Source organism: Ambystoma mexicanum, chromosome 1q (assembly GCF_040938575.1).
Source record: "Ambystoma mexicanum isolate Mex_15411 chromosome 1q, UKY_AmexF1_1, whole genome shotgun sequence".
Taxonomy (NCBI): Eukaryota; Metazoa; Chordata; class Amphibia; order Caudata; family Ambystomatidae; genus Ambystoma; species Ambystoma mexicanum.
The window spans coordinates 1429220877-1429233883 of record NC_090922.1 but is presented as its reverse complement, the minus strand read 5'-3'; the positions used below and the strand labels follow the sequence as shown (position 1 = coordinate 1429233883).

The window sequence follows — 13007 nt, the reverse complement described above, 5'->3', positions numbered from 1 at the left end:
GCTTGGCTCTCGAGCTTTTACTGCGTGTTTCGCGCTTTTTCAGGTGAATTTTCAAATTTTTTCGGTTAATCGAGCCTCAAGCTCCACCGTTTCTACTTCCGTTAACGGCTACCCGTTGCGGGATTTTCCTACGCCCCTCAAGGGTGAAGATTTTGTCGAATCAACTTCTTGGAGGATTCCAGAAGATTCGCGGCCTACTTCGAGATGGCCCAGGATGCAAGTTCGTCGCCCGGACCCAAACTGTTTCGCAGCTGCCCTGGATGCGGGCTGCAGAATGTGTTTAAAGAAGACGAACATTTGCGATGCCTCTACTGTCTTCATGGGGACAAGACTCATGTAGAGAAGGACTGCCAGTTCTGAAGAAATTGTCGGAGCGGACCATGAGGGACCGTCGATCCCGTCTCGCCAGCTGGTTGGAGAAGGGCTCAACGGGTGAGAAGAAGAAGAAAGGGTCCGAGCGGGCTTCTAAGTCCTGTGCGGGCGCCCCGGCGACGGGGGCCCAACACCAGGCCAAGCGCCGCGAGTCAGCTGGCTCCGGGAGCGTTGAAAGGTCGGGCTCTTCGGTCGCCAGGCAGGGCGCACCTTCCCCGGCACCGTCAACCACGAGCCAGCGCTCCGGTTCGGGGAAGAGGAAGTCCGAGACCCCGGGTAAGCTTCGGGAGAAGCCCCGTCCGATCTCGGAAGAGGGGGAGCAAGGCGTCGCCCCTCCCCCGAAGGAGAAGGCCCGGGACGCACCTAAGGTGGTGAAGGCCCCTACCCAGCAGGCAAAGGCCTCTATCGAGGCGATTGCGGCGACTCTGGCCAAGCCGGCAAAGACCCCGCCAGCGGAGACTGCCTCCGGGACTAGAGTTTCCCTGCCGCCAAGGAGGGAATCCTCTTTTCAGCCCATCGTCGTGGCCGCCATGGTGGAAGAAGTGAGGGGGGGCACGGTAGCCTCCTCGAGCTCGGAGTCAGCCTCGGAGGAGGAACTGACTGAGGCCGTGAGGAACCTCGAAGTTCAATTCGAGAAGGTTCGATCCCGTAAGGAAGATCCTCGGGAGATAACCGAGGAAGAGCAGCCTTCCCTTCCGGCGCGGCCGGAACCTAGGCCTCAGGATGGCTCGGCGGCCATTTTGTCTGTGATCCAGTCCTTATGCTCTGAGATAAGGACGAGATTCCCACGGCCCAGGCTGGAGGACCCGCAACCTGACCCGTCGGGAAGTCCTCAGAGCAAACGACAGAGGACCCAACCCTCTCCTCCGCTCGCCCCCGTAAGGCCTACAGTTCCATCCTCATCCTCCCACGAGTCGGGAGATGACGGTGCGTTGGGCTCGACGGGTTCTGAGGGCGACGACGACGGAACGGGTCTCCCGTCTCCCTTCGCACGGGCCTCACCGCCCGACGAGATTGGCTCATTCCACGCCATGATCGCAAGGGCGTCCGAATTGTTCCAGCTCTGCCCGGAGGAGCAGAAAAAGGAAGGTTTCCTCTATCAGCGCCGGGAGGCCAAGAGGAAGACTATCATTGCGATGCCTCTAATCGATGACATCTGGGAGGAGGGCCTGTCGGTTCTCAAAAACCCCTCCACGGCACCAGCCAAACGGGACCGGTACGAGAAGAAATACCGGGTCCCCGAAACCACTCCCCTGTGCCTCAGGGCCCAGCCAACGCCAGACTCGGTCGTCTCGGCGGCGGCGAAGAAGAAAGCGGCGGGGTCAGGAGCCTCGACGTCGAAATCCCCGCCGGACGGCGAGGGAAAAAAGTTGGACGCCATGGGGCGGCGTGTCATATCGTCGGCGGCGACGACGATCAAAACGGCCAACGCCCTGGCGATCGTGGCCCGTTACGACAGGGAGCTCTGGTTTAAGCTGGCCCCCATATTGGACTTCCTGCCGGATGACAAGAGGTCCGAGGCCCTGGAAATACTGCAAGAGGGCGAGGTGGCGTCGGACCACGCCATAACGGTGGCAACCGATATTGCCGATACCGGGTTCTGCCAGCTGGGCAACGGTGTTTGCCTACGACGACGGGGTTGGCTCCGGGCGACCGACTTCCGTCAGGACGTCCAGACCAGGGTGTTGGACATGCCGTTCGACGGCAGCAACAACTTGTTCGGGAAGGCGGTGGACGAATCCCTCCAAGCCATAAAAACGGACACAGAGACGGCTCGCGCCCTAGGAGCCCTTCAGCAACGACGGCCCTTTCGGAGCTCCGGAGGCAGACAGGGTGCCTCCAAGGGATCCAGCAGTGGCTCGTCGTCCTACCGCCAGGCGGCACGCTCCTCGTCTCAGGAGGCCTACAGGGGTCGCTGCAAGCAGGGAGCGCCTCGCCGCCGTCGGCAAGGTGGCCAGGGCGGCAAGGCCACCACCTCCAAGGACTGAACCGGCCGTAGTCTCGGGCCCCCACCGAAGCTACCCGGTGGGAGGCCGGCTGATGAATTTCGTCGGCGTGTGGAAGTCCATCTCCACCGACCGTTGGGTGCTGGATACCCTGGCAAGAGGACACTCTATTGAATTCCTGAAGAAGTGCCCTCACGTTCCACCTGTGGCCAGGAAGGAAAATCACGTCCCGCAACTGCTGTTGGAAGTACGGGCGATGCTCGGGAAAGGTGCCATCGAGCTTGTCCCCAAGAGGCTCCGGGGTGTACTCAAGATACTTCCTAGTCAGGAAGAAGACGGGCGGCTGGCGCCCCATCCTGGACCTTCGTCGTTTGAACAAATAAATCAGATCACAAAAGTTCAGGATGGTCACCCTCCAGCACGTACTGGGACAGCTGGAGGAAGGCGACTTTCTATCGTCGTTGGACCTGGAGAATGCTTACTTCCACGTTCCCATCCTCAAAAGTCACCGAAAGTTCCTCAGGTTCGTCGTCCTGGGACACCACTACCAATTCAGAGCACTGCCATACGGATTGAAGTCGGCCACCAGGGTCTTTACCAAGTGCCTAGCACCAGTGGCGGCGCGGCTGCCCCTGCAGGGGATTCACGTCTACCCCTACCTGGACGACTGGCTCATCCGCTCAAGGACGCGAGAACTCGCCGTCGAACACACTGCGAGGACCGTCCAGCTACTCAGACCTGGGATTCGCCATAAACTAACCAAAGTCCCACCTGGTGCCGTCACAGGTGGCCCTGTTTCTGGGAGCAAAGCTCGATACAGTGAGGCGCCTGGCGGCCCCGTCGGAAGAACGGACGAAGACCATTCTAGGCAAAGTGCAGCGCCTGCTAGCCACGGACGTGGCCAGGGTGGGGTCCATCAAGTCCCTCCTGGGGATGATGTCCTCTTGCATCTACCTGGTGTGCCTCTGCAGACTACGCATGTGCCCTCTTCAAGAATTTCTCGACGCCCGTTGGTCGCAGGCGACGGGCACCTTCGAAGACAGGGTCCCCCTCAACGAGGTGTTCTGGCGGGCGATTCAGTGGTGGGGCGTTCAAGCTCACCTCACAGCGGGCAAGGACTTTCAGGCACCGGCGTACCAGGAGACGGTGACGACGGACGCTTCCTGGAAGGTTGGGGGGCGCCCACACCGGAGATCTCAAGAGGCCTCTGGCTCCCGGAGGAGAGGCTCCTGCACATCAACGTCCTGGAACTCTGAGCCGTGTTCTGGGCTCTCAAATCGTTCCTCCCGTCGCTCAAGGGCAAGGTGGTGCGGATCTTCACGGACAACACCACGACAATGTTTTACATACGGAAGCAGGGAGGCACCAGATCCCCAGCCCTATCCAAGGAGGCACAGGATCTGTGGCACTGGGCGGTCGCCCAGGGGATGTTCCTGATTCCCTTCCATCTGCCAGGAGAAAGCGACACCATCGCCGACTCGCTCAGCAGGGAGCTGCGCTCGTGTCACGAGTGGGAACTGCGCCAGGATCAGGTGGATCAACTCTTCCGACGATGGGGCGGGGCAAACCCCAAATCGACCTGTTCGCAACAGCGACGAACTCGAAGTGCAAGAGGTTCGCCAGCAGGTTTCCCCAGCTGAGAAGCATGGGCGATGCGTTCTCGTTCCCCTGGGACGGCCTATACCTGTATGCGTTCCCTCCGTTGCCGTTGCTGCTTCGACTCATCAGCCAACTCAAGAGGTCCCGGTGCAGGATGATCCTCGTCGCACCGGCGTGGCCGAGGCAGATCTGGTTCCCGGACCTTCTGGACTTGTCAACGTCCCCTCCCATCAAGCTGTCGGCGGACCTTCTCTTCAGAGAAGGAGGCGCCATCTTCCACCACGACCCGGCGTCGCTGAACCTGCAGACTTGGCTCCTGCAGCGCTAGAGTTTGGAGGCTACGATATACCGGCCGATTGCAGAGAGGTTCTTGCAAAGGCCAGGGCGTCCTCGACTCTCAAATGCTACGGTCATAAGTGGAAGAGATTCTCTATCTGGTGCCAAGCACAGAAAATCAACCCACTACGGATTACGGCCCCTCAAGTACTGCCGTACCTGCTATCGCTGGCAAAGGCTGGGCTAGCCCATGCCTCCATTAAGATTCATCTGGCGGCGATCTCCAGATATACCAGAACCACAGGACTGACGTCCCTGTGGTCCCATCGACTGGTAAAAGAGTTTATGAAAGGACTGTTCCGGTCGTTCCCGCCGGTGAAGGCCCCCGCCCCGGCGTGGGAACTTAACGTGGTGCTGACCAGGCTCCTGGGGCCCCCATTCGAGCCGATGCACTCCGCACCGATGAAGTTTGTGTCGTGGAAGACTGCATTCCTGGTGGCCATTACCTCCGCACGACGAGTGGGAGAGATCCAGGCCCTATCCTGCAAAGCACCGTACTTGACTTTCCATGCCTCGAGGGTGGTGCTTAGGACGCACCCATCCTTTATGCCCAAGGTGCCGTCGGACTTCCATCTTAACGAGCCCTTGGTGTTACCTGTTTTCTTCCCGTCTCCTTCGTCGCCGGCCGAGAGGACTTTGCACTCGCTGGATGTGGCTAGAGGGCTGAAGTTCTACGTGGACCGCACGAAGAGTTTCCGGAGGACATCACAGCTGTTCGTGAACTTTGGACCTGTGAATCAAGGGAAGGCTCTCTCGAAGTCTTCTATTTCCAGATGGCTCTCCGGCTGCATCATGCACTGCCACCGGTTGGCTAACCGACCGCTGCCAGGCCGTCCGAGAGCCCATTCGACCAGAGCGATCGCTGCTACTACGGCGTTCTTATCTGGTGTGCCCCTGCTGGACATCTGCAGGGCTGCTACGTGGAGGTCGACGCACACCTTCACGAGATTCTACTGCGTCGATCGGGATTCCAGGGAGGAGTCCAGGGTCGGCCAAGCAGTGCTGCGCAACCTGTTCGCTTAAGGTGAGCCTGGTGAGGAGGTAAGAGCTGCTTAATATTGAGTTTTTTGTATTGCTTAATGTTGAGCCTTTTGCCACCCCCCCCGTGGTTGTGCATGTGTGTACTGCTATTTATTTTTATATTCATGAGCATGTGAATCCATGCCAGACCCCATGCTGGAGAAGGAACAAGTTACTTACCTGTAACTGTTGTTCTCCAGCATGGGTCTGGCATGGATTCACATGCGAACCCTCCCGCCTACCCCTCTGCGGCTCTTCACTTGGTCATACTGCCTCTTCACGTGCTACCAAATCTGAAGATGGCTGCCAGAGGCGGGGCTTAGGTAGAGGGCAGTCATTGGCTGTGGTCAGTATGACGCAGAGATCTGTGATTGGTTACTACTACGAAAGACAGATCAGAAACTAAACTGATACTGATTTTTTCTTTACCGAGGATTCCCAGCCTGACGACGGGGAATATTCATGAGCATGTGAATCCATGCCAGACCCATGCTGGAGAACAACAGTTACAGGTAAGTAACTTGTTCCTTCTGTCAAACGTCATGTTAGCCAGCTAAGTGTGGACTTGGTCATGCTTTGTGGGTTTCATAGGCATATACATTTGGTCTTTGACAGGTTGAGTTTCAGGAAGGCACTTGACATTTAGGCTTGTATTTGGGACAGATGGTGCTTGTCGGTGGATGTTGATGCAAATTTAAGGCTAACTTGTGTCAAATGCTTTTTGGTGTATCTTGATGTCTGTGTTGGTCAGGAGATCTCCAGAGGTTCCATGTAGAGGTGCAGATGACGGGGCAGGATGAAGCCTGGTGGATCACCACAAGTAATTGAGCAGCTCTGCTGTTTGTTGGGGCCCATCTGGATGAGTTGGTATCTGTTGAAGAGGCACAGCAGGACTGTTCCATCGCCCATGGTAAGGATTTTCAGGAGGACTTTCATGGTCAGTAGATTTGCGCACCCTGGACAAGTAAACAATGGTTGCCTTTGTCCAGGCTGTGCAGAGAGTCATTGATAACTTGGATCATTCTGCCTGTGCTGCGTCGTGGTTGGAAACCAGATTGGTAGTTATGCAGAGGGCATGCTGACTGATGTTTTCATGCTACTGGGTGGCTATAGTCTTCTCAGTCACTTTGCCAGGGAAGGGTAGGTGTGTGTGATGGGGTGATAGTTGGTCAGGTCATACAAGTCTTGCTGGGTGTGTAGAGCACTTACTATTGCAGAAGTTGATGAGGAAGTATGGGTTTCTCACTTTTCATCTCTCTGTATTTATGTTGCTGTGGGAATCTTTCACAAATGAGTAACATGTAGGCGGAATGTATCCACTAGCAGAACAATTTACCTTTGATAATGTGATTGTAACCATTAACCAAAGGGGAAAGTAGCATGTTCTTCTGTCATAAATTGCATTGTCCTTTAGTAATACTAATCACATATGGCGATTGTTGCACAGTAACGCAATGGTCTGATGTGTCGAAGTGTGCAGGCAGGTGAAGCATTACATGGAGGGAATTCTCCAGGTAATCCTCTCTGTGATAAATCCTAACAACCACTAATGCTATTTGTGTCCAAATCCCTGGCTTGAGGCCATACTTCAATCCATGGATGTGTTTGCGTGATTTCATTGGTCTTTTTTAGCTAAGGGATATTGAAATATTTTATGTGCAATTTGTGTGTTTAAGAAGTCTGTAATTGGCAGACCGTAGTCAACACGAGTACGTTTTTTAATCGAGGTGGTAATCGGGATTGTTTGCGGATTTGCCCATACTGCAGTGATCGATACCGACTACTGAAATACTCACTGACGAATTACACCAAGCACACTGCTTCTGGGCTGCAGGTGGCAGTAATGCTGTGTTTACAAAGTTGGAATAAGCCTGTCTGTCTATATTCTTTAGCTCTATGTTTGGAAAATGATTTTTGAGAAATTGACACCTTTGTCAACAGTAACGAAAGAAAAAACATGTTTGCCATATTGAACGGCTTATTTTAAAAATCCTGTGTTGCTTTGGCAGGTCATTCTTTGCCACTTTGTCACGCCTTTACTTGTTTTATATCCGAAGTCTCTTCGCAGGGATTTCAACTCCCTATTATATTTCAATAGATATGTACTGGGTCAATGAGTCTGCTGAATTATAGGTGTCGACTGTTGGAACAGTATTGCTCTCTTTGGCCATCTTGGTGAGTAGGAATCGAACTGTGTACACTCAAGTCTTACTTTGCCCGTGGCTGGTATACATGTTCTCATTTCAGTGACTCATAAATTGGAGATTTAATTTGACTCACGTTTTTCGAGTTACTGTCTGGTGACATCTCTTCAAATGATTTGATTAGTAATGTGGTTTAATCGGTTGCAACAACGCCGTGGTGTTGTCAATTGTGAATATTCGCTCTGCAGGTACCTCCTGTAGCAAATACAGGCGCACTCCAGAAACACACTTAAGACCTGCTAATGGCGAAGGCACCAAAAGCAGGACTCCTCCCTGCAAGTCATATATTAGCATGCATTGAGAACACATTAGGAAGTGGAAAATTAACGTTTTTCCGTGGCTGCCGGTCAGCTGTAGGACTGTGTTTGAGCAGTTGTGGGTCCAAATACAGAATGTGCCCTCTTGCTTGACACTGCCTAGGCCTTTTCCCTTTTATCGAATGGCACTTCTTATGAAACTCAAGCACAGAATGGCTTCTACAGGAACCAGCAATAGTGCACTCACAAGTAATACAACTGTGCCTGACACTGTGTGGAACAGGAAGCCATTGCAGATGGCAAAGCCACAGTGAGCATCCTTTTCAAGAGTTGCATATAACCTCTCCCGTAGAGCTGATAGAGGCAGGAGCAGAGCAGTGCAAACCAAAGCCTGATGGGTCTTCCGATGGGGTGACTGATACCAAGAAGGTATTACTCCCTGTGCGTCCAGACTTTCTTTGATGGTGGCTCGGAAGAGCCATCGTCCCTGAATTCTTATGATACAGTGGAGACCAATTCCGATCTCTTTTTTTACCTCCTACACAGGCCTCCAGATCTTTGTTTCCTTTAATCTATGTGCATGTTCATTTGCCCACCTTCCATGTGGGTGCCGCTCAGAGGAGCATTGACAGCACATGCAATTATCACCTTGGAATGGATTGTGTCCTCCAATGTCTGCTTTCAGAATAAATTTTTTTCAATTATCGGTTGCCGCGCCGCGTCGTGGCCCTCGACAGCCTCCTTCCTATCCTCGGACGTGACATGGACATTGGTATGAGTAGCACACGTGGTGACCGTTGCCTCAATTCAATTTTTCTACATGCTGGCAAGATTCAGACTGTTCTTCACCTCTGCAAAATTTAACTGTATTTCTTCGAGAAATCGAGAATGATTTCGACACCCAAGACATGATTCAAGTGGTTTTGTGATTGTGGGGCAAAAATGTCCATAACAGGCATGCATCAAGTCTGGTTGTGGTGCCTGGGTGCCTGGGAGCAGACAACAGAGTGAGTGACTGCGGTTCCTGCCAATTAATGACTATGAAGTCCTTGCAAGAAAGTAAGGGGAAACTTGTGGCAGGTAGGTGCCCTTCAAAATCCACTTCAGTTACCCACTCAAGAGGGCTTTGGATGACTTGAGTGATGCCTCCCTAATGAAAAAGCATGCTAAACATTAAAAGCGCTCGAGGTTTTGACGCTCGTCATCCTCCACCAAAAAAGCGACGCTACAGGTCGCTGTCATCTTCTTCCTCTTCACCTGACAGGACGGTTACTTTCCCAAATAAGTCGGCATCCCAGCTTGATTCGTAAAATTTAGATTAAAATTGTTGGAGTTCTTTCAAAAAGCCGCTCTGAGTGCCCCTATGAGTGCCCTTCTGAAAGAGCCAAAAAAGTCTCCTAAACCCACCACATCTGACAAGACCGACAGGGCTCCCATAGCCACCGCTACTCGCGCGCCTGAAAGTCCAGGAAGAAAGTCCCCTCGGCATGTGTTGAAGGAGTCTTCCTCGTGACACAGGCAGAAGTCAGGTTCTATTTCCTCGATGATGAATAGGTCAGACACCTGGGCCTTTGAAGCCTGTGCGAAGCATTAATTGAAATCGGCGAAACCGCCAACGCCCTTGAAGCCGCTTCTTACTTCGACTCCCTCAACACCGTCCGTGCCATCAGTGCCTTCAAATGTTTCCAAACCTCCTGTCGAGGCATCGAAGAATTTTAATTCTCTACCAAGACCTGATGTTTTCAAGTTTATGGTATCTATATTTGAGGAGGACCACCAAGATGTACCCTTTGGGAACGAGTATGGTATCCCCAAAGTACCCGAAGAACTTGTCTCGGAGGAATTCAGGAAGCAAAATCTTGTGGACAGTTTGAAAGAGGCTGGTAGTCTAGAAATTTAACCAGAAACTAACTTAGTAAATCCAGAAGTGTCACTGTACTCTGATCCTTCTTATAGATCATTAGTACCCGGCGAGAGACAATCAGAATGCAACAAGCATTCTGATTGGCTCTAGTCGGGTCATTACCCGGCCGAGAATCGGCGGGATTCCAGCCGCCTTGTCCTCGGCGGGGGGCGTGTCAGCCCCTCAGACAATGAGTAGGCTCAAAGCGGGGCCATCCCTGCTCCGAGCCTCCCCATGGCTGGAGGCTTCCTTCGTCCCCCGCCGGGGACTCAGGTAAGATTTTCTTTTTCCCCAGCCTTTCCTCCCTCCTCCTTCGTCCCTCCTCCCTCCCCACCCCACTTACCTTCTATCCCGCGGTCTCCGGCGGGGGACAATGGAAACCTCCAGCCGTGTGGAGACTCGCTCCAAGCCTCCACACAGCTGGAGGCTTCCATCGTCCCGCGCTGGAGACAGCGGTACGTTTTTTAAAATGTTTTATTTATTTATTTTTTTTCTTCCTTCCCCTCCCGACCCCACTTGCCTTCATTTTCTTCTGGTCTTGGAAGCGAACGCGCTGAGAACACTTCTGTTCCCAGCGCGTCCGCTCCTGATGGCCGCCATGGAAAGGGAAAACGGACTACGTTTCCCCTTTCCATGGCGGCGGCCATTTTTTTTGCCTTTTTTAAATTTTTTATTTGTTCTGAAACGTGTTTCCGAACAGAAAAAAAAGCAATTAGTACCCCGGTCTAACGGGCCGGGGTAATAATGGCTATAAGCCACTCAGTGGTGGGCCAATACCTCCCGAGGTAATGCCCACTGGGCACCGTTAAGGCCCTCGCTTCGCTCGGCCCTATAACTCGCCCCGGGGGCATTACCTGGGGCGGTATTGGCCCGCCACCTCGTGGCGGGCCAATACCTCCCGAGGTAATGCCCACTGGGCACCGTTAAGGCCCTCGCTTCGCTCGGCCCTATAACTCGCCCCGGGGGCATTACCTGGGGCGGTATTGGCCCGCCACCTCGTGGCGGGCATGCCACAGTAATGAGCAAGATAACTGAATATTGTGGACGGGGGAAACCAGCTGCCATAGTAGAGAAGGATGACCTCGCTGACATCCTGGACAGTTGGCTACCAAAAGAAGCAGTGCTGCCATTTCACACTGCTTTGAGGACCAGGAGTTTGGAGAACTGGCTTAAAACTGACTCCATGCCAGCATTGGAAAAAATAGGGCTACCTATGCTGACCCTCAGTTTTTATCCAGGCACCCGATTCCAGAAAGTCTAGTACATGTGGCAACATCTTCTTTGTGGGCTTCTGCATACCCTTCCATGCCACCAGATAAAGTTCATAAAATATTGATGTCCTGGGGAAAAGGGTTTTTAGTGCTGGAAGTATGGTCCTAAAATCCTTCAATGCGACTTCTGCCCTAGCAAAGTACACCCATACCTTATGGGATGTCTCCGCCTTGGCGGCGGAACACATCCCGAAAGATGAGGAGAGGGATGGATTCCTAAACTTGGTCTTAGATGGCAAAGAGGCAATGTGCCAATCACTGCAATCTGGGTTAGATTCAGCAGATTTAGTTAGCAGGGCAATGGCGGCCAGCACAGTCTCAAAACGTTTTGCATGGCTCAGAAAGTCTGGTTTGGCACCTGATGATGTCCAAGCACGCTTAATGGATTTGCCTTTTGACGGGTGCCAGTTATTTGGAGAAAAAGCTGATGACCACTTGGAGAAGCTGCAAGCTTCTAATGCAGCGGCAAACCTACCCAACCTCTGGGTTCTTCTCCTGTTTGTAGAGGGTGTCCCTTTCAATTCTATTAATCTGTTTCAAGGGGAAGAGGCCAATTCTCTCAAAGGGCACACAGGACTCCACATGGGTCCAGAAGTAGAGGAGGAAGAACCACTGTCTCAGCCTCAGCTGCCTTACCCTCATCAGTATCTGCAACACCTTTAACCCCCTTTTGATTCCTTTGCACACAAGACTGTAGTGGGGGAAGGCTGTCTCATCTCAAGAGTTGGCGGGGCCTAACCTCGGATTCTTGGGCGCAGCAGACAGTGGCCCATGGCTGCTGCCTCCCATTTCTGGAAAAACCTCTGCCCACTGAGAGGCCACTCTATTTCAGATCTGGATCTGCTCCTTCAGCAGGACATTTGTGCCCTGTTGGAGAAAGGTGCGATAGTGTTTGTACCTGCAGTGGGGAGTGGTCAGGAATGGTACTCTCCTTATTTCCTAATCCCCAAGAAGGATAGAGGATTGCGACCAAGCTTGGACTTGAGGTGCTTGGTCAAGTTCCTCAGGAAGGACAAGTTTAAGATGGTAATTCTTTCGCAGATCCTTCAGGCCCTTCGACTCCAGGATTGGTTGGTGTCAATGGACCTTCAGGATGCTTACTTTCATGTGCCCATTCATCTAAAACACAGAAAATACCAGAGGTCCGCAGTTGGCGGTTCTCATAATTAGTTTTGAGTTCTGCCATTCAGGCTCACTTCTGCCAGAGGGTCTTCACCAAGCTTATGGCAGTGTTGGTAGCAAGTCTAAGGAGGTAGGGGATTCACATCAACCCTCACCTGGACGACTGGTTTATCAGTGCTTGTTCTCTGGAACAAGCACAGATTGACCTCAGTCGCACTTGCCACTTCCTCCACGAGCTGGGCCTCTCCCTGAACTTCAAGGAGTACCACTTGACACCATCACAGAAGCTTCAATTTATTGGATCAGTACTGGATTCAGCCTTTGGGAAAGCCTTGCCAAACGAGTGGAGGGATCAACATCTCTTGCAGATGGTCCGAAGGTTTCAGAGGTCCCAACATCTTCCGGCCTTCGACTTCCTAAGGTTGCTCAGGCTCATGGTATTCTGACTTTTTCTGATGCTAGAAGCTCGTCTGAGAATGAGATCCCTTCAGTGGGCTCTTGGATTCCAGTGGTCTCAATTCTCCGGCAGAATGAGAGACCTACTTCAGGTACCGAACAAGGTTGTTATGAAAACCCAATACTGTCATTGTCGGAAGCGGATGCATGTTTGTTAGGGCTGTGCGGCTTCACGGTGTAGCACTCTCATCGGGCCTTTCCTCTAACCCTGTGCTTGGTTGTGCTGGGTCGTGCTCCGTACGGAGCCTGAGGAGCTGTGGCATGAACAGGATCCCTGGTACACAGGTGTGCCGGTGAGAAACATTGCAGTGCTGCTGAGTGCCTCAGAATTACAGCTGGTGAGCCGTAGTGCGCAGTGTCTTGGTTTGGCCCTGTGATGCCTGGCTGTTGGGCTTTTTGGTGGTGGCATTTCCTTGCATAGAGGAAGTTTTCCTCACAATCCAGCACTATGTTTAAGGTATCCTGCGTATGAAGACAGGCAGCGCAGCGTGGAATCTAGTTTGAGGGGCGTCCTGGTTACT

The 13007-nt window shown here is 52.8% G+C and overlaps 1 protein-coding gene across 8 annotated transcripts in view; it reads left to right on the top strand.

Moving 5' to 3' along the window:
• The window catches only part of LOC138548762 (microtubule-associated serine/threonine-protein kinase 2-like), a 2396492-nt gene that overhangs the window by 580004 nt on the left and 1803481 nt on the right, over window positions 1–13007 (top strand). The window lies entirely within an intron of this gene.